Source organism: Arvicanthis niloticus, chromosome 7, assembly GCF_011762505.2.
Source record: "Arvicanthis niloticus isolate mArvNil1 chromosome 7, mArvNil1.pat.X, whole genome shotgun sequence".
Lineage (NCBI taxonomy): Eukaryota > Metazoa > Chordata > Mammalia > Rodentia > Muridae > Arvicanthis > Arvicanthis niloticus.
The window spans coordinates 54,220,823-54,239,283 of NC_047664.1; the positions used below are offsets into that span (position 1 = coordinate 54,220,823).

The 18,461-nt window shown below is 40.2% G+C and overlaps 1 long non-coding RNA gene across 3 annotated transcripts in view; it reads right to left on the reverse strand.

Annotated features, from left to right (window-relative positions):
• Window positions 1-8,731: 8,731 nt before the first annotated feature.
• The window catches only part of LOC143443100 (uncharacterized), a 40,820-nt gene continuing 31,090 nt past the window's right edge, over window positions 8,732-18,461 (reverse strand). The window contains exons 2-6 of one of the 3 annotated variants that reach the window (XR_013111834.1): window positions 16,465-16,544; window positions 14,155-14,318; window positions 10,630-10,757; window positions 10,058-10,142; window positions 8,732-9,247 (exon numbers count right to left, since the gene is read on the reverse strand). This is a non-coding gene — a long non-coding RNA (uncharacterized LOC143443100). Of the gene's footprint in view, window positions 9,248-10,057; window positions 10,235-10,629; window positions 10,758-14,154; window positions 14,319-16,464; window positions 16,545-18,461 lie in introns of all 3 variants that reach the window. The other 2 variants (XR_013111832.1, XR_013111833.1) reach the window with 2 other exon arrangements.

The following is an 18,461-nucleotide window of genomic DNA, read 5'->3' on the forward strand; positions in this document are numbered from 1 at the left end:
AGTGGACAGCATATCTCCAACCATCTAGAAAGTTCCTGATGCTTGTCAGCACTCTGGCTTTAAAGTATGTGCATCTTGAACCACCCAGATGGTAAGTGACATGCGGACTTTCATTGCTCTCTGCACTGGGAACTATCTCTCCCACTCACACTGTGAAGTCCTTTCAGAACTCAGCATTTTTACCCATGTGATTGTGCCACCAGTCTCTTTGATAGGAGGCTCACACACACACCTTTAGGATGAGGATGCGATAGAAGGTTTAACACCCAACATTTAAGGCACTTAAGGTGCCAGGTCTGATTTATTTACAGCTTTTGATCGATGTCTACTTTCTGTAGGAACCATGCACTTGGGAATCTGGGCTGTTTCTCTTCAATTCCCTCACTTTCCCTACACGCAACTGAGTAGGCAATGCTTTTCCCAGACCTAGCTCACACTATAGTCATTTCTTGGTACCTAATTAAATCATGAGGTTTGTCTCTATGTGATTTGGCAGTATAATATTGTAACTGGAGAGCCACTTGGTCAGTGTATGCTTGAAAACAATTTAAAATCTGAAGGCACTATGAAAAGCATTAATGTATGTTTTTTATTTATTCTTAAAAGTTTAAAAGCCTTATTTAAACTTAGCATAAATGAGAACCTGAGCTCTGTCCCCAGTGCCTTAAAAACAAACAAACAAACAAAAAACTGTACTTAATTTGGTTTGAGTCCACTAAAACCATAATGGTTGATGGGAGTGAGTAGATTTTACCACTTTGAACAACATTGGTTGTCTAGTGTTATTATTCTGTTCCTTGCCTGCCTTATCTTTTGAAATAAAAATCTTAAAAATAAGTTTGGTTCTTTGTGGTGGAATAAGCATGGGACAAGGAGGTAGACTGAAGAATAAGACTCCCTGGCCTTTATCATCTCACCTGTTTGGCTGCAAACTTCTACAGCATCATAATAATCCTTAAATCTGTTTGCATTTCTGAAACTCTATTTTCTGTGATACTGATTGTATTTTATGTTTTGTGATTAGGCTCTGAAAGAGTTATGAAAATTCCCCTATGAGTAAATAGACAATCATAATAATGACAAAAACAAAAATTAGAATCCACAACTTCATTTTTTCCCCTATATCAAGTCTGTACTTATTCTAGTATTGTCTACAGGTATCTGATTTTATGGGAGTGCCATATTTAAACATTCATTATCAACTCATGCAATCAGACTTAAGTGCACTTAAGTACACCATCTGTCTTTTTCTTTCTTATCTATTCCTCTGTAGTTGCACATGGGGATCTGCTATTCCAGTAGTGTCTGGAGCCCATTTACCTGCACTAGTTATCCTGCAATCAGCAAAGGAGGCAATTCCTTCCAATCCTTGATTTTTAGAACTTAAAAGAACCAATGGCTTTATAATGGCTCTACCTTTAAATGCAATACATTTGCACTTTTCTACACAGGTGTGTGTATGTGTGCGTGTGCGTGTGCGTGTGCGTGTGTGTGTGTGTTCCAAAGCTCCAAATGCAAAGTCTGTCTTACAGAGATCAGATCAAAACCTGAACCTCTTTTTCAAAAGCCAAAACAATGTTTTGCAACTGCAAAAATGTTCTGGTCAAGCTGCACAGCTGTGCAAACCATTTCTAGGCTACTGTAGTGGTAAAGAATGACAGTAAGGCTGCCTTTTGTTCTATCACTGCAACCACAGAGCAGAAGCCTAAACCTCTTGATTGAGTTCTTACAGCCCTGTTATTCAAGCAGTGTGCCTGATTTGGGTCCAAAGAGGCATCGTTCACTCTCTGCAAGGCAAACCAGAACAAACCTTTCCAACACATCACTGATGACTTGATGGCAGCTAGACCCGACTCTACAGAGCACCCAGGCTCATTGGCAGGTCTTGAATTTTGGCAGTCAAATGCATAGAAATGAATAGGACAGGGGGCTGGATATGAAGTTGCATGGCAATAAAATACAATCCAGGGAATGTGTTCTGTGGTAATCTATCGCGTGCCATAGAAATAAAACTCCCCCAAAGGATACTGACTGTCAACACTCACCTTCATTTCTATCCTTGGTCTCTTGGGAGAGAAATAATTCTTGTGAAGCAGGGGAATTAGGCTTTGAATTCAATCATCCTTTCTTATTTATAAGTCCCAACTCTGTCTTATGTTTTTTTGTATAGTTGGGGTGGAGTTGTTTAACTCTTGTTAGCTATGGTTACATCATGGGTTATATAAAAATTTTAGTACTCCTTTACTTAGTTGTTAGAAAGATTAACAGAACGAAAGCATTATGTTCTGAATATATGATTAGCTCTGCATAAATGAGAGAAAAAAAATCTGTATATGCAACTGTGCACCCACCCCCCCCACACACACACCTACATCACTAACTGTGTAATTCAAATTCAAATTCAACTTTGTATATTCAAATAGTTCCCATATATTATTTTAATTAATCCTCTAAATAACCAAGATATAGATACCATCAGGATTTCTATCTACAGATGAGAGATTTGCAAAGGTTAAGCCATTGAAGTATGTGCAGATCCTGGTAAGATTGAGGTTGTAACCCATACAATCTCTTAATCCATGTTCTCTCATCCATCACTTTACACTGCTTTTAAGGAAGCTAAGCAATCCAGACAGCTGGCTCTCCATCTTGTGTAATACATAAGTATGCTTTAAAAAAATTTTATTGAGTATATCTAGTCACTCACAGCCATGTGGGGATCACTGCACATCTACCATAGCTGATTTAACTATCTAGATGGCCTGAATCAAAATCTGTCCATCAAGAAAGGTCAACAGATGATGGTTTGACAAAAAAAAAAAAAAAAAAAAAAAAAAAAAAAAAAAAAAAAAAGCATTGACAGTAGATTTCTTTGCTTTAGGAACTTTGAATAAAAAAAAAAAAAAAAAAAAAAAAAAAAAAAAAAAACAGACAAAATACATTCCAAAACCATTGCATAGATAGCTTAGACAATGGATAATGTTCTCCCAAGGGCCACACATTGCCAAATAGAAATCCCAGTGTTTGGAGTTGTATATATTGCCCCAAGTTGTTGGTCTAGGTTGTCCTAACGACCTCCAAAACAATGCAGGCTACTGTCATTGTCCTAGGTAGTCCTTCAAGACTTGATGGGAAGACTCTATTGCTAAAAATACTATAGAGGTGAGCCATAGGGCATGAAAAAAACAAGTTTGTAGTGATCAGGAAGCTCCCTCCCTACCAGCTAGCAATCATATTGTAGAAAGGCGCTATATCAGCTTCCAGGAGGAAAGGCCACCAACAGTCTTACATAGCTGTGAAACCTGTGAATTACAGTAGTGAGTGGCATGGCAAGATACACCTGTGAATGTAATAGTGGCGTGGATGTCATAGTGCATGGGATTTAAGGCCTACTCTGCAGAAGAAAACACATGACTGGTATTTTGGCCATGACCAAAAGTTGGTGGTAACTCCAGGTTCCAATGGGAAGGCTACTACTATTATTCTGCTAAATGAAGACAGTGTTAAACTGTCCTCTACATTTTTATGTTTGTATGCAGACCAATGCAGCTCTAAGAACTCATCAGAGAAATTGGTTTGTGTGGTGGGTGGTGGTTAATGAATAAAATCATAATTGGTCAAGGACATGGTAGAGAGAACACATCAATGAAGTACTCAGTGTCTGAAGTGAGGTTATTGCCCTCCACCCCCAACACACACAAGGCTCAAGGACCACCATGGATGAGGAAATAAAAAGATTGTAAAAGATAAAGGAGGACCAGAATAAAACAGTGTCCTCTGACTTTAACAGGAACTGTACTTATGAACACATAGCACCTGGTGTTGCTTGCACAAAGTGAAGCCAATCAACATTATATCATGAAAAGTGTAGGGTCTTAGCATCTCTCGCAAAAAAAAAATTAGGAGCTATTGACCACTTCTAGGGGAGGAATACTTTTCTTTAAGTGTGTTGCCTCTTATAGACTGAAAACTCTCTGGTGGATAGCTCCACTTCCATGAGAATATGGGAAACACAAATTGGATCCCATGGCTTATTTTTTAAAAGGGATGGAAGTGAGACAAGAAGTGATGGGGTTGGGAGATGGTGGTGTAGCTGAGTGGATTTAGAGGAGCAACTGAGGTGACTATCATTAAAATACAGGTTAATAACAATGAAATTAGATAAATCTAATGATTATACATCCATCAAATGCACTATGAAGTTTTGATTGATGAAATGTGCTCTTTTCTCCTATGATTATTTCACACACATGTATAAATTTCAGAAATAAAGTTATTTTGAGTTCAAGAAGTACATTGCTCTCCATTGCTCAAAACCCTTCCAAGGTATTTATATGAGGGTTTCAGTTCTTCTGTTCCAGCTGAACTTTTTTTCCTCTGCTTATTGGTAATTCACCTACATCCCAGTATTGCTTTGTGTTCCTCTTCCATTCTGGAATTTGCAGTAGGGATGATTTTCGTCAGGAATTTTAAGGAACTTAACACTAGAAAAGTAAGATAATAGAATTGGGAGAAGTGGGGCTGAGAAAAGAGATGATGTTCTCCCAGACCCAATTTCTAGAAGTTTCTCTGTTCTGAACATCACTCTCATTAACCCAGTGCTGCACACCTCTCTTTGCTCTGTTCCCCTTTCCATTCCATCTTTCAGACCATCAGCAACATTGACACTGTTTTTTATCTTATCAAGAGTCTAGTTTTTCAGTCCTCTTCCTGGAGGATACCCTAACAAAAAGGTTAAACTCAATTTAATTCTTCCTAGGGTACAACGGAGTCTGAAGGGTAACTGCAAAACTGTTTGGCCCCTGCAGTAGCTATTGAACATTTTACAGTGTGTCTAGTACAAACTGAGAGATGCCAGAATTATAAAGCAAATACTAGATCCCAAAGGTTTAGTACAAATTAAAAATTTCTACTGCTTTTATTCTAATTACCTGCTTAATATATTATAGAATTAAGTATACATGTATATCTGTAACATTATTGTTAATTTCATGTTTTCCCTGTTCTCTTTTATGCCATAATGTGGCTGCCCTAGTCATTATTAATAAATCACAATTTCAGTCATTCATTCAAATGTTTAGCAATTAAAATTATTTATATGGTTTATATTATATTTATGTTAGGGAGCACTGGTGCAGAAGTTGCTCACAATCATAATTTACATTTTGTCAAGACATTAGAATTAATGTTAACGTTGGTATTTTGAAATTACATGCCAAAATATTTATACTGTGTGCTGGTTGTGAAGCTTGGCAGTAGAGTATTTATCTAGCATGTGTGAGGCTGTGAATACAGTCTCCAGCACCACAACAAACTTGCCTGGTCCTTTCGCTTTAGAGCAATCTAAAATTGTGATGCAGGATATACAAGTCAGAATGATGACAATGAGTCAGCAGGATTTCAGAATGAAATGTGTGTAGGACAAGCAGAGGGTCAGGAGCTCAAACTGTGTGAAAAGATGACAGAATAGAGCCAAACTGGTACAAGGAAAGCCTTTGACAGCACTAACTCTTGCCCAGAAGATAAAGGTCCTTGCTACTTCTCTTCCGGTTGCCCCTTTGTGTCTGGAGCCCTCAGGCAGCCTTCCGGACCATGGCTGCTCTTCATGAGGTGATGCATATCAGATGTGCTAAAATCTTCAGGTTCCTGGAGCCACAGTTTGCTTTCCTGAGCATCTTGCTCATGCTGTACATGTAGAGTGATCAAATTGCAGTTTACATCTGAAGGGGTAAAAAACCAAATCCTCTACAACGTACTCAGCAACTAATCACTGTTAAATAATAAACAATTAGGGAGTAAATCACATAGTAGAAATATCTGTAAAAGCAGTAAAATGGGTTGATGCCATAGAGGAGTTTTATGAAGCAGAGATGCTGTATCCTCAGGAAAGCACAGTTGAACAGAGGCAGCAGAGGAGGACAGACTCATTATGCCAAGATTCAGAAATCAAGAGAGAGCAGAGGACACTCCAGATAGCTTGTGTCTTGGTTCTGATTCCCCTAAAACTCATCAAAGTTAAAACAAATTGGAAATTAGTGCTCAGTAAAATAGATGGTATGCCCCTACCAGGGACAAAGCTTCCTAAGCTGTTTAGGGGTAGGAGTTTAATATGTGTCCTTTTTTTAATTCACCAAACAGCCCCTAGAGATTTCCTAGAAGTCTCTGTGTATGCTAGAATTTAGAACTATGTCTTGATTCTTGGCTATTTAGTGCTTCTCACATAAAACAAATAATCTCATCTAAGATGAAAGCCTAGTGAGAGAGTCTCCAAGAGAGTGTGGTGTACATTACTATTGGGAAGAGCTCTACAAAGGATCTCAGAGCAGTGCTAGCAGGGCTCAGTGAAAGAATGATTAAGAATCAATTTTCTGAGGAACCACCAGACTGATTTCCAGAGTGGTTGTACCAGCTTGCAATCCCACCAACAATGGAGGAGTGTTCCCCTTTCTCCACATCCTCGCCAGCATCTACTATCACCTGAGTTTTTTATCTTAGCCATTCTGACTGGTGTGAGGTGGTATCTCAGGGTTGTTTTGATTTGCATTTCCCTGATAACTAAGATGTTAAGCATTTCTTAAGGTGCTTCTTGGTTATTTGAGTTTCCTCAGTTGAGAATTCTTTGTACACCATCTTGTACTCCATATTTAATAGGGTTATTTGGTTGTCTGGAGTCTAATTTCTTGAGTTCTTTGTATATATTGGATATTAGCCCTCTATCAGATGTAGGATTGGTAACGATCTTTTCCCAATCTGTTGGTTGCCGTTTTGTCCTGTTGACAGTGTCCTTTGCCTTACAGAAACTTTGCAATTTTATGAGGCTCCATTTGTCAATTCTTGATCTTAGAGCATAAGCCATTGGTGTTCTGTTCAGGAACTTTTCCCCTGTGCCTAGGTATTCAAGGGTCTTCCCCACCTTCTCTTCTATTAGTTTCAGTGTATCTGGTTTTATGTGAAGGTCCACATGAAGCTCATGAAGAAGGAAGACCAAGTGTGGGTGCCTCGGTCCTACTTAGTAGTAACAAAATACTCAAGGGAGCAAATATGGAGACAAATTGTGGGACAGAAACTGAAAGAGGGGCCGTCTGGAGACCATTCCACCTGGGTATTCATCCCATGTGCAGTCATCAAAGGTAGACACTGATGTGGATGTCAGGAAGTGCATGCTGACAAGAGCCTGATATAGCTATCTCCTTAGAGGTCTGCCAAAGGCTGACACATTCAGAGGCGGATGCTCACAGCTAACCATTGATCTGATCAAGGGGTTCCCAAAGGAGGAGTTAGAGAAAAGACTGAAGGAGATGAAAGGGTTTGTGGCCCCATGAGGAGAGCAACAATACCAACCAACCAGAGCTCCCCAGGGTCTAAAACATCAGCCTGGGAGCACATAGGGAGGGACCCATGACTCCATCTGTATATGTAGGGGAGGATGGCCTTGTCCGTCATAGGTGAGAGAAGAGATCCTTGGTCCCATGAAAGCTGGACACCGAGTGGGAGGGAATTCAAGGGTAGAGAGATGGGAGTGGGGGGGGTAGGTGGGAACACATCCTAATAGAAGCAGGAGGAGGGGGGGATGAGATAGGGGGTTCCTGGGTGGGGGGCCGGGGGAATTGGGTAAGGGAATAAAATCTGAAATGTAAATATATTCAATTTTAGAAAAGAAAAAAAAGAATCAAAATGGACTTGGGAGAGAAAGTGGGTGGGGGTGGGGAACCTGATCTGATATTGGGCGAGGGAAAAGGACTGAAGCCCTGAGAGCTAATGGAAAGAATGAAAACGGGGGCGGGGGGGGGGGGATCCTCCAGAATTCACCAGAGACCTGGGAGGCGAGAGACTCCCAGGACTCAAAGGGAGGGACCTTAGAAGGAATGCTGACAGTAGGAGGAAGGAACTTACCTCCAGCAGGAAGACAGGGCATCAAATGAGGGATGGGGTTGCCATCCTACAATCAAAACTCTGACCCAGAATTGTTCCTGTTTGAAAGTACTGCAGGAGTAGAAATGGAGAGGAGCCCGAGGAAAATAGGGTCCAGAGACAGGACTAAAGTAGGATCCAGTTCAAGGGGAGGTTCCAAGGCCTGACACTATTACTGAGTCTATGGATTGCTCAAAAGAAGGGACCTATCATGACTGTCCTCTAGAAGACCCAAAAGCAGCTGAAAGAGTCAGATGAAGATATTTGCACCCAACCAATGGACAGAAACTGCTGACCCTTGTGGTTGAATTAAGGAAAGGCTGGAAGAAGCTGAGGAGGAGGGCAACCCTGAAGAATGACCAGCAGTCTCAATTAACCTGGACCCCTGAGATCTCTCAAACACTGGACCACCAACCAGGCAGAATACACCAGCTTCTATGAGACCCCCAACTCATATACAACAGAGGACTGTGGGTCTGGGTTCACTCAGAGAAGATGCACCTAACCCTCAAGAGACTGGAGGCCCCAGGGAGTTTAGAGGTCTGTTTAAGTGGGGGGTTGAGGAGTAGGAACATCCTTGTGGAGACAGGGTGGGGTGGAGGAGGTATGGGATGTGGAACATTAGAAGGGTGCCTGTGCAGGGGAGGAATTAAAATCTGTAGTGAAATAAATAAATAAATAAATAAATAAGAAAAAAAAAAGAATCCAAAAATCTTAGATCCACACGCTGACTGCCTCCTTAACTGACATGTTCTAACAGTGAGATTTTTTTTCCTCAATAACTTTCTTAAATAAAACCATAGTTAATTTTTCTGTAAATTTTATTTGTTCCAGAACATTGCAAAGATCATGCAAGTTAAGAAATGTGGATTCACTATACAAACTTTAAAGTTTTGCAAGAATATAAGGGGTGTGCCCAGAAGAGGCGACATTCAGCATCACTCACAGTGAGGCTGGCTGCTGGGTACCAGAAGAGCATCAACTTGTGCTACAGAGCTCTTGTCTCTCCAAATGATTGTTTCCCAATATGGTGATAAAAGCTTGACATTTTTGTTCTTCCTATGGGGTTGAAAACCCCTTCAATTCCTTCATTCTTTTCTTTAATTCCTCCATTGGGGTCCCCATGCTCAGTCTGATGGTTGGCTGCGTATCTTTATTGGTCAGGCTCTGCCAGACTCTCCGGGGACTGCTCTACCAGGCTCCTGTCAGCAGGCACTTCTTGGCATCAGCAATAGTGTCTGGGTTCATTGTCAGCAGGTGGGATGAATCCCTAGATGGGGCAGTCTCTGGATGGCCTTTCCTTCAGTCTCTGCTCCACTCTTTTTCCTGCCATTTCCTTTTGATAGGAGCAATTCTGGATTAATATTTTTGAGATGGGTGGGTAGTCCCAGCCCTCAACTGGGAGCAGTGCCTATCCACTGAATATGGTCTCTACAAGTTCTATCTTCCCTTTGGGAGGGGGGATAACATTTTAAATGTAAATAAATAGAATAATCAATAAAAAGGGTCTATATTGTCATTGTTCTTCCTCTTTGGGACAAAAGCAATACATCCCAATCTCAAGCAAGGTCTTCATTTGTTATAAAATGGCAGCTAATTAAATATAAAAATAAATCATGTCCATGTACCAAAACAAGATCATGGCTACCCTGTCTGGTGTCTGTCTTATCTCCAATTTATGCAATTGCTAGTACCCTCAAGTTGGCATCTTTAGTTAGGAGTATTTATTGCACAAAGTGTATCAAATAGAGTCCAACCTTGGAATAACCAATTATTTATAATTATTTCCACGATGAGGGTTTTTCTCTTCAGGTGGCCAATTACTTCCTATCAAATTATCACCGAACACCATTATTTTCATTTCCATCTGTAGACATCTCAAGACTTTATTTTCCATTTGGTACAAGTACATGTGAAGGAAATAATAACAACCAAAGCAATTATGACTGTGATCTTATCTATCTGGACTGATTAAAAACCCTTCTTCCAATCACCTGAACTTCTTACTAATGTTAAGTTTATTAAAATCCAGGTTCAAGTTTACAGGATTTTTTAAAGGGTTTTATTTATTTCACACCCCCCCATGCACACACAAGATAGCAAGAGATGCAGAGTAGAGCAACCAAAGGAAAGAAGGCATAATTACCAAAGGGACCCAGACTCCACTGAAAGTGGCTTCGCCACAGTGATTTTTGTTCAAAATTCACTCTCCATTTATCAAAACTTCATCTCTGGTGAATTACAATGAATTACAGTAGAGTGTTGTTAATTCATACTAATGCATGGACATTCAGTACAGATTATTGAATTCAGAGTTAACAAGCTAAGGGGTTGGGGGAAGGAGGCAAAAAGAAATGAAGAGAGAGAGAGAATAAGTGGAAGCCACTGCATAACAAAAGTATCTTTTTCTTCATTTGTTTGCATAATTGTAAGTTAGTTTGTAATTAATTAGGCTAATATATCATTGATAGTATTATGTACCAGGAGCTTTCCAGAATGAAATATTAGTTAAAAATTAGGTGCAAGTTTATTGTGCAGTGAGTTAAAATAAAACAACACCAGAATAAAAAACTAGACTGAGGCTGATACTAAATTTTATACATTACTCCTTAATACAATATTTTCTTTCCTCCCAGTTTGGAATCAGTTGTTGAAATGGATGTACTTTTCAACTCTCACCCAAGAAAATTGACAAGTATCCAAAGAAGTAGCACTCACCATTCACCTTGCTTACTAGAATCAGAACTGGAGGGGCACATAAAATCGTCACTGTGTCTCCAAGTGTCCAGGAATTTACACAGACATTTCTGCATGAGTACCAACCACCCTCTTTCTCTCCATCATCTCTTAGGAAAACGAAAAAAAGAAAGAACTTGGTGGTGTGACCTGAGAATACAATAATATTTTAATGCCAAGCTTTGGACATCACCTTCTTTTTGTAAGTGATGGAGATGCAGCTCGGAGTCAAAGAAACTAAAATTCCATGGAGGAAAGCTTGCTTCATACTCTAGTCAATATAGCTCCTCAAGTTTTTTAATCGACTTTGACTCTGTTTTCTTGCAAACATTTGCTCACATGACTTAACAGTAAAAGTTTATTGACAAGTGGAATTACTCAGCAAAAGTCTCTTCAGTAACCAAATATCTACACTATGCCATGTGGTGCCACACACTGAGCATAAAGACCTTGAATCTTTGCGTGAAAGAATTTACAGTCTTGAAGGAAAGCAAAGTAAAAAGGGGGGATGAAAGAAGCAAAGGGGGAAAAAAGCAAATCAGGCTGCTTTGGTGATGGAGGGGAGAATGAGGTGGTGTTGAATACATGAGATGGCTAGGTCTTAAACAGCCTCTTAGCAGAACGTTTATACTGATGTAGATGAAGAATGATGAAGAATGAACTGGGACCAGAAGGGTAGAAGAAAGATTTACAGTTGTTTGTAGAGGAGGGACAGGCAGATAGGAAGAGTTTCTAACAGACTTTGGATACCAGAAGAGATGCTAAAATGTCACTTGTTTCAGTGGGAACAGCATCAAAGCTGGGCTAGAGTGACAGGCTTAGGGGAGCTTAGTGAGGAGATTTGCTAATACGATTCCCATGATGCCCACGGTAGGGATGGGGTGGGAGCCTTGTGATCTGTTGCCTTCTTGTTGTGAATACACTCTTTTCCCCTAGTGGACAGCAGGACACATGGAAAACTACCTTTCTGTGCAAGTTTGTTGTATAACTTGAGATGATTTCATCCTGAGCTCAAGCTGATGTCTCAGCTGGTCTGAGTTAACCGCCAAAGCACATGGAAAACCACTGTCATTGGACTGGTAATATGCTTGGATTCAAGTGAAGCAAATAGACCACAGGTGATCCAGATAGCACATGTGCCAGACAACATTCTAAACTTTGCTGGGAGAACACCTGAGGGTGGTTTTCTCATTTGATGAACCAGGGAACATGCAGGATACATGCTATTGGCTACCATATTGTAAATATGGAACCCTTATTACACAAAGAATGTGTATGAGTCTCTCTCTCTCTCTCTCTCTCTCTCTCTCTCTCTCTCTCTCTCTCTCTCTCTCTTTGTGTGTCTGTCTGTCTGTCTGGGGGGGGTTGTCTGTGTGTAAGTGTGTGTGTACATGTACAAGCATGTATGCTTTTGTGCCAAAGATTCCTTCAGCCTATTCTGATTTAGAAAATTACTGTTACATAAGATTCTTAGTTACTTTTCATCACTTTTGTTATTGGATTTTTTTCTCCCTCTGTACTGTGGATATTCCTATTTCTAGAAGTATCGTGACTGCTAAAATTCTGGCTGATGTAGCGATGAAATCTGAGAGGCAATCAGGTGACCCCTCCCTGCATCTTTATTCTCAGGATTCCCTCTCACCCCTCATATATCACAAGGGACTTTCAAACGGCAGGCTGATGACTGAAGAAAAATGGCAGGAACATCCCAAAAGTCAAATGACTCTCCTTAAGTCCTCTGACAGCTCGCCTCCCTTCCTCTGTTACTGCCTGTCTTTGGCTGCCAAGAATTTGCTGTTTGCTTCTCACCTCCCTCATCCAATCCACACTGAGAAGATAATGTGCCCAGCTAGCTCCAGCACAGAAAGCTGAATGTCAGCACACATTCTGTCTTGAATGAAAATAACCTACCCATGCAGAGAGGGCCTCTGGTATCCAGGGCTGAGACCATATTGGGTTGGGTGGTTAATTCTTCAGCCTTCTGGTCCAGGGATTTCAGCTAATGGCTTTGGGGTTTTACACAAGCCACATGTCCCTGGGTTTAATGTTGCCACTGTGGATAGGAGCTTGTCATATTGTATAATATTACACAGTTACTCCAAAGCAGCTTTCTGGCTAAGTGACAGGATTTGACACATCTCTAATATTGACAGTAGTGGTGACTTTCAAGTGTTCTATTTATGTCAGGTAGAAAAGAAGCAGGGATTTAAAAACATAACATAAACATGCGCAAATTGAACTCCTGGTTTAGTTTAGTGAAAATATCAAATGTTCTGAATGCCTGCTTGGTGGTTTTCTGCCGTGGACCCTTGGGAAATATTAGAAGACTCAGTATCGCCATCTGTAAAATAGAAATAATGATAATGCCTGCCTTAAAGACTCATAATTATATTAGCCAGTGTATCTAGAATGTCTTATGCAATTCCCAGCTCATCATGGAAATTCTGTAATGATACATACGTTAATTGTGATTCCCACGATGCTCATAAACTTTTCTAATTTAAAAGCCCCAACCAGGCACTTCACTCTGGGAATTCTTGAGCAACATTGTGGCACAGACTGAAATGACTAGAGAACCGACATCTAAACCCAACAATGTGACATTTTGATGAGGTGGTGAAAAATTATGACATGTAATCTTAGTTGGTTCGTGGAGTCTTGTGAACTTTCTAGAATTCTAAAAAGGATCCCTGAAATAGTTACAAAGATGGAACTGAAGGATTTACAAAGGAAAGAAATCATGTAGGAGAAAGGTTTGAAGGATTGCTTTGAGAAAGGTTACCACAAAGGATAATTTAAGAAAAACATGCAAGTTCAGAAAGGTATGCAGAGAAAATAATGAATGAACAGACAGTGAGAAAGGAAAAAAAAAAAAAAAACAGAGAAGAGAAGATTGAAGCTGGTTACATTGATGACCAAGTATAAGATAGGCCAGAAGCTTTAGAATGGAGACTTTGCAACATCCAATAGATCCTCTAGAGGCAGGATGGTCCCGCCGAAGACTGTGGTTTGGAAATATGAATGATACATCTCTGGAATAAAAAAAGTCTTGGCTTCATATTGTATTTTGTCATTTACTATGTGTGGCAATTTGGGAGAGGTATTCACCCATTATGTGATGGTAACAGTGCTACCTCCTGTAAGACTTAGTATGGACTTTAAATAAGTTAATGCGATGAGAGATTTCAAACATTCCTACATCATAGTAGTCTCTCATTAATTAAACTCTAGCTATTGGCCTTTGTTAGCAACCATGGGCTCAGCATCCTTGTAACTCATAAAATAGTTTAAAGACTACAAAATAGCTTCTCACTCAGCTCCATCATGACTCCTGATACTTCAAAGATTAATATCACTGTTCATCAAATGAGCCTAAATAAATGTATTATTATTTTCATTTAAAAACCAAGGAAAAGAAACAGCCATTGCAGATTCCCTGTTGTATTATCTGTTGTCTCTGCTCCTCATGGCCCCTTTCCTTTGACTCTGCTCTTCATCACCTCTCACCTTATTTGCCATCCCATATTCCTTCAGAACTTCAGCTTCTGGCCTCTGCTTCCGACTGTTCTCTGTAACTCGTCTGCCACTGTTCTGCTGCTACTGAGTATGTCTGGAATGGACACCCCTAAGAACAGTCTGGTTTTTGTACAATCAGATCAACACCAATCTACCTGTGATGAAAGAATGTAAAAAGGCAACAGAAATGCTCACATGAGGCTTTATTGGATCCTTTGCTCCTATGCTGTATCTTAGGGGCAGAACACTGGACAGAGGTCTCCTAACCACTGCTGCAAAGGAAAAGCAACTCGCATGCATATGCATACACACATGCATGCACACATGCATGCACATGTGCACACACACACACAGAGAGAGAGAGAGAGAGAGAGAGAGAGAGAGAGAGAGAGAGAGAGAGAGGGGGGGGGAGCGGGGGGCGTGGGTGAGGGGGGGGGGAGAGAGAGAGAGAGAGAGAGAGAGAGAGAGAGAGAGAGAGAGAGAGAGAGAGACAGAGGGAGGGAGAGAGGGAGGGAGAGAGAGAGAGAGAGAGAGAGAGAGAGAGAGAGAGAGAGAATGTGTTCCTTCTCTTCTGCAACCAGAATAGATAGCATGAGGCACAGAGTGGTTACTAGCAGAGTTATCAGTACTATAGTGTCATCTGAGGGTGATCTGAGGCTGTCAAGGCCATAGCAATCCCTTGAAGCATCATCAGGCTTGAAACAACTGCCATGATGAGGCAACTAAATACCAGGACTAGCATGAAGTCTCTTTGCCCAGTTACTTATCTAAAGTTACCTCTCAGGGTTGATGGCTGATCAGAGTATTCCCGAACATTTTCAAGAAAAACAAAACAAAACTAAACTCTGTTGTCCTGAGGCAACCCACTGCTAATAGAGCAAGTGCTTGCCTGACAACTCCCAGGCCTCTGTAAAAACGGCAAGACCTAAATTGGTGTTGCTGACGCTATTTTGGAAGCAACGGGAATGGATTTTATGGTCTTATTGGACTTGGGAACTAAGATTATAACAGAACTTACTCTAATCCAGCATCTGTTTATTCCTGCAATGAGACAATCTTTCCAATCCATTCTATCTCATGCCTCATGGACAGGTGAGGGGAATACCTGACAGCTGTGAATGAAGTAATCCAATTATCTATTCCAGACAACTTTTGTCACATCAAAGAGAAAGTATCAAGGGATGTGAATAACAGATTTAGCATGCAATGAAAACTTTTTTTAAATTTCTTTTTTTGTAATAGCATATAACCTGTAGTCAAATAACCTAATAACCTAAGGGATTCCATATGTCACAAAGTTATACAATTGAAAAAGCAGAAATATTTCATTGTCCCAGAAAGAAGGCAGTTATATGACTGATTCACAGTAACCAACAGTAATAATTCATACCCTGAAATATATACTCATAAAGTCTTTTCTACACAACACTTACATGAGGCTAACCTGCCAGTGTTAGCTAGAAACATATCAAATTAGGCAACTCTCTTTAGTGATGTCAGATAATGCTTCCAATGGTGTAATCTGTTGAGTTGCTAACTTCTTATAACAGACATGTGCCCATGGATAAATGCTTCAAGGCAAATATGGTGGCCTCATGTCACATTGTCTGTTTGAATCCCATTGGATAGACTGCATGAACTAAAAACTGGGGAAAACTGAAAACCCACCACAATAACATGTGTAATAGATAAATAAAGAATGCTACAAAATAAATGGAAAGAATTTCACTCTGAGACTATGCATGATTCACAAAGAAACACTGATAACATGTTTAAGCCTTACGGGAGCTATGATCCACAGGCAATAGGGAACATGGCAATCCATAGTTGCATCAGCCTTTTTTATTTAGGTCAGACTGTTTTTTTCTTGTGAGTATTGAGAGATTCCATGTGATCTGTTTTGACATATAGATATTAGTCAGTTTTCATCTTGACACTAGCATACTTGACAAGAACAACCTAAGAGGAAGAAGGATTTCTTAGGTCAGCTTCTGCTTTCAGTTTATAGTCCTTATCTCCATTGATTCTGGTCTCATGGTGGAATGGAACATCATGATAGTATGAAAATATGGCAGGGGGCTCTCAGCTTCTGATGGATGGAAAGCAGAGGGTCAGAAGAAACTGGAGGAAAAGAAAGCCTCTAAGATGCCCACTTCTACCATTTAAAAGTCACTTCCTAAAGTTTTCAACAGCTGAAGCCAAGCCTCAAAAACACCTAGGAGGTGTATTTTATACTTAAAACAAAACAATATTCATGTAACATAAAATCACCCAGTAGCATCTATCTCAAAGAACACTTACCAGGAAGAACTGATGGTAAGAATTTGGAGCTATGGAGAGTCTATCCAAGGTGGGTTGTAGGTAGGAACAGTCCTTAGCTTCTAGGATCCCACAATAAGAGGCAACAGAAAAACCATGGTGATATGCAGAACTTACATCAGTGATAGAATTTTTAAGGAGATTGTTATTGTCATATGTTAATTATTTATAATAATAGGTTTAACAATGCATTGAATATAATTTGATCATGTTATTCACCCCCATAACTCCATCCTATTCCTTGCCTTCTCCCAGGCAAAAGAGAAGAATTCTCTTTGTCTTCCCAGTTAGTCCTTCTATTTTCATATCTGTTTGTCTGTCTTTCTTTCTCTTTAAAAGAATAAAACCCACTAAACTGTAAGCTATAATAAATATGCAGAGGACTGGGTACAGGCGCATGCAGGCCCTGTCCTTGCTGCTTCAGTCTGGGAGTTTATATGAGGTTTGCTCATCTGATTAAGAGGACCTTGTTCTCTTTGTGTATTCCATCTCCTGTGGCTCCCACATTTCTTCTGCCTCCACTCCTGTGGGATTCCTTGAGCTATGAGGTGAGGGATTTCATGAAGACATCCCATTTAGAGCAGTGAGTTTCAGTGACTCTCTGCATACTGTCTAACTGTGGATCCTTGTATTTACTCCCTTATGCTGCAAGAGGAAACATCTCTGATCACTGCTGAATAAAGCATGAATCTATAGGTATAGCAGAATGTAAGTAGGAGTCATTTATTGCTATTTTTCTTTTCTTTCTTGTTTTATTTTTGTGGGGTTTTTGTTTTTGTTTGTTCATTTGACTAGTAGTACTTGCTTTTACTCTAGGTCTCTGGGCTATTAAGTCTCTGGTTCCTGGTCACCTAAGCAGTGTCAAGTATGGCACTTTATCTTGTGGACTAGGCCTTAAGTCAAATCAGACATTGGTTAGGTACTTCCACAATCTCTTTGTACCACCATTGGCAAGCATGATTTTGCAGGAAGGACATCAGTGTAGATTTTTTAATCTTGTGAATGGGCTCATGTTTATGTTTTCCTTTTGATAGCCTGCACATAACCTTCTCATACCAAAGATATTAGAATAAGGAGGTGAAGGCTCTATGAAGTCACTAGCTCTACCTCTCTGTATTCAATGAGTTGTGTGGGTGTTGTCTTCATCATCAGATCCCTGCTGTCAGCTTGTGGAGAGCAACTTATTGTCTTGGCAATAGCCTGGGTTATTTTGGGATTTCTATGGCACGTCTTTGGCCAACAACTCATTTGAATGTAACCTTGTCCTAGTAGTGGAAACTGTGAAATGTGATAGCCAGTTGAAACTCCTTCTCCCTAATTATGTGGAGACTTCATTGTGATCTCCTTTATATATTTTTACCTGTCTTCTTTCTGTACATCAGGTGAATGAGAATGAACTTCATTAGGATTGGTTATGGGGTTCTGGAAGAGGGGTTATTTACAGAAGCAGAACCTCCTTACCTGTGTCTACACCACTGAAGGTAAATGCCTTAAGCTTACCCAGCAACCATTACCTTCTTTAGTTACTCAAGAAGGGGATGGCCTCATGTGCCTTTCTGACAGGTCTAATCTTGTGTAACTCTTGTGCCAGCAATTAACAACTGTTACATAATCAAGAGTCCAAAAGCAATACAAGTGTGTAAAATCAATCCTATGCCCCAAGGACAACATAATAACACACTCAACTCCTTCCTCTGATTCATTCTGCCCAGTCTTCAGCAAGGCTCACTAAGCCTTGGAGGAGATGATCTGAAAGTCCAAAATATGAAACTCTGCAGTTACTGTTGCCCCAGACAAAACTAGTACCTCTGACCAAAGCTGATGGTAACCCTATTCTGATGCTATAAAAATAGCTGTTTAGAGTACAATTTGATGAACACATCATATTCATTTGGCAAAACAATAGCAATTTGCTTCCCAGCAAGGGCCTATGGCCTTCCCAGCCACGGGCTTTTGAGCAGAACTGAATGTGGACTCCT